Genomic DNA, 3,626 nt, shown 5'->3' with positions numbered 1-3,626 from the left:
ACTTCCCAATGGGAGTTTTGAAAGCTGTCCTGTATGCCCAGAGTGCATCCTCTAGCTTTCGAGCCCAATCTTTTCTTGAACTTCCTACTATCTTTTCTAAAATCTTCTTCAGTTCCCGATTTGCTAATTCAGCCTGTCCATTGGTCTGGGGGTGATATGGCGTGGCTACTTTATGAATCACTCCGTATTTATGGAGGAGCTTCTCCATCTGTTTGTTGCAAAAATGGCTACCACCGTCACTCACAAGACCCTTGGGAACTCCATATCTAGTGAAAATGTGCTTCTTAAGGAATTGAAGGACAATCTGTGCATCATATGTGGTTGTGGCTATAGCTTCCACCCACTTTGAGACGTATTCTACTGCCACCAAAATATATCTGAAAGAATAGGAAGGGGGGAAAGGTCCCATGAAATCAATTCCCCATAAATCAAATAATTCCACTTCCAGAATGAAATTTTGAGGCATCTCATTCCTTCTCGTCAAGCCTCCTGTTCTCTGGCATTCGTTGCACTGGTGGACAAATTCTCTAGCATCTTTGAAGATAGTTGGCCAATAGAACCCACTCTGTAGTATCTTTGCAGCTGTTCTTTCTGGGCCAAAATGTCCACCATAGGCTGAGCCATGACAATGCCACAGTATATTTCTTGTTTCACTTTCAGGGACACATCGCCTAATTATTCCATCAGAGCATCTCTTGAACAGGAAAGGTTCATCCCACAAGAACTTCCTTGCTTCATTGATTAACTTCTTCACTTGTTGCTTAGATAATTCTTGAGGTATCTTCTTTCCTACTTTGTAGTTTGCTATGTCAGCAAACCAAGGTGCTTGTTGAATCTATAGCAGATGTTCGTCTGGGAAGCTTTCATTCACTGGCTGTGAGGCTTCTTGGATTGTTTCTTGTGGTAATCTTGATAAGTGATCAGCAACTTTGTTTTCAGTGCCCTTCCTGTCCTTTATTTCAATATCAAATTCTTGTAAGAGTAATATCCACCTGATAAGTCTTGGTTTAGCATCCTGTTTTGACATTAAATACTTAATGGCAGCATGATCAGTATAAACCACGATTTTGGATCCTATCAAGTATGATCTAAACTTATCAAATGCATACACTACAGCTAACAATTCCTTTTCTATTGTGGTGTAATTTTTTTGGGCCTCATTCAATACTTTACTTGCATAATATATGACATGATGCAAGTTTCCCTTCTTTTGTCCAAGCACAGTACCGATTGCAAGGTTACTTGCATCACACATGAGTTCAAAAGGTAGTCCCCAACTTGGGGGTGTGATGATTGGTGCTGTGGTGAGCTTAGCCTTTAGAGTTTCAAAAGCATGTTTGCATTCATCATCAAAGATAAAAGGATTGTCTACTACCAACAAATTGCTTAGTGGCTTTGCTATTTTGGAAAAATCTTTGATGAATCTTCTATAGAAACCAGCATGTCCTAAGAAACTTCTAACGGCTTTCACACTAGTTGGCAAAGGAAGTTTTTCTATAATTTCTACTTTTGCTTTGTCAACCTCTATACCCTTTCTTGAAATTTTATGACCAAGAACAATGCCTTCGGGTACCATGAAATGGCACTTCTCCCAATTCAAAACTAAATTGGTTTCTTGGCACCTTTTCAAGACTAGGGTAAGATGATGCAAGCAAGTATTGAAAGAATCACCAAAAACAGAGAAATCATCCATAAAGACTTCAATAAATTTTTCTACCATGTCTGAGAAGATTGATAGCATGCACCTTTGAAAGGTAGCTGGGGCATTACACAGTCCAAATGGCATTCTCCTATATGCAAAGACTCCAAAGGGACAAGTAAAGGAAGTCTTCTCTTGATCCATGGGGTCAACCACGATCTGGTTATACCCAGAATATCCATCAAGAAAACAATAATAAGCATGGCCAGCCAATCTTTCAAGCATTTGGTCAATGAAAGGTAGAGGAAAGTGATCTTTTCGTGTGGCATCATTCAGCCTCCTATAGTCTATGCACATCCTCCACCCTGTCATTGTTCGTGTTGGAATAAGCTCATTCTTCTCATTAACAATGACAGTCATACCTCCTTTCTTAGGTACTACTTGCACTGGACTGACCCATGGGCTGTCAGATATAGGGTAGATGATCCCAGCCTTGCACAACTTCAGGACTTCCTTTTGAACAACCTCCTTCATTGTGGGATTCAATCTTCTTTGAGGTTGTACCACCGGTTTGGAATTCTCCTCTAAAAGTATCTTGTGCATGCACACAGCAGGGCTTATGCCTTTCAAGTCATCAATGGTCCATCCCAACGCCTCTTTGTGAGCTTTCAAAACCACAAGGAGCTTTTCTTCTTCCTCTGCATTCAATGTGGAATTGATGATCACTGGGAAGCTATCCTTCTCCCCAAGGAATGCATATTTCAGATGAGGGGGTAGTGGTTTCAACTCTTGTTGTGGTGCCTCTTCTTTGGTAGCTTCACTTGGTTCCTCTGATGCTTCCAATTTGTTCTCTTCTTGTCCCTTGATGTTATGGACTTCCTCTTGTTTCATTTGATGGTTTGTGTCAAGCACTTCTTCAACCAAAGAGTCTACTACATCAATCCCCATGCAATTTTCTTTCTCAACAGGGTGTTGCATTGCTTTGAAGACATTTATGGTCATTTGCTCATCATGCACTCTGAAAATCATCTCTCCCTTTTCCACATCAATGACTGTTCTAGCTGTAGCCAAAAAGGGTCTACCAAGAATGACTGAATTGTTTCCCTCTTCATCCATGTCTAGGACCACAAAATCAGCTGGGAATATGAAGTTTCCCACCTTCACCAAGAGGTTCTCAACTACTCCATTCGGTATTTTGATGGATCTGTCAGCAAGTTGAAGTGACATCCTTGTGGGTTTGAGCTCTTCAATCATCATTTTCTTCATCATGGTGAGGGGCATTAGGTTAATGCTTGCTCCCAGGTCACAAAGTGACTTGTCAACAGCCATGCTCCCAATCGTGCAAGGTATGAGAAAGCTGCCAGGGTCTTTGAGTTTTGGAGGTAACCCTTGTTGAATGATGGCACTACACTCTTGATTGAGAATCACCGTTTCTTTTTCTTGCCAACTTCTCTTCTTGGTGATCAATTCCTTAAGAAACTTTGCATATGCTTCTTTGTCTGGGTGGATTGCCTTGTGGTTTGACAGCTTCTTTGCCTTTGTTAGATCTTGAACCCTTTTCTTCATCTTTCCTTTCCACATGTACTTCCACTGTGTCTTGCTCTTTGGGTTTTATTGCTTCTTTATTTGAACTTTCACCAACTACCTTGCCACTCCTTAACTACAGAGCCTTACATTCTTCTCTTGGGTTGGGTATTGTGTCACTTGGGAGAACATTGGTTGGTTTCTCGGCTTGTTTGGCCAATTGTCCCACTTGTCTCTCAATATTCTTCATGATGACCTCATGTTCCTTGTGTCCCTTAGCTAAGGCTTGAGTGGTTTGAGCAAGTGCTTGCAAGGTTGCTTCAAGACTTGAGATTCTAGTTTCATGATGGTCAATTGGGGGTATGATGGGGGTTGATTGTTGTTGGAAGTTGTTGGGTGGATTAGTGTGGTAATTTTGTGAGTTGGATGATGGTGCAGAGAAGTTATTTTGGTGAGTTTGTGA

Source organism: Arachis duranensis, chromosome 4, assembly GCF_000817695.3.
Source record: "Arachis duranensis cultivar V14167 chromosome 4, aradu.V14167.gnm2.J7QH, whole genome shotgun sequence".
In the NCBI taxonomy this organism is placed as follows: Eukaryota; Viridiplantae; Streptophyta; class Magnoliopsida; order Fabales; family Fabaceae; genus Arachis; species Arachis duranensis.
This window is presented reverse-complemented; position numbering follows the sequence as displayed.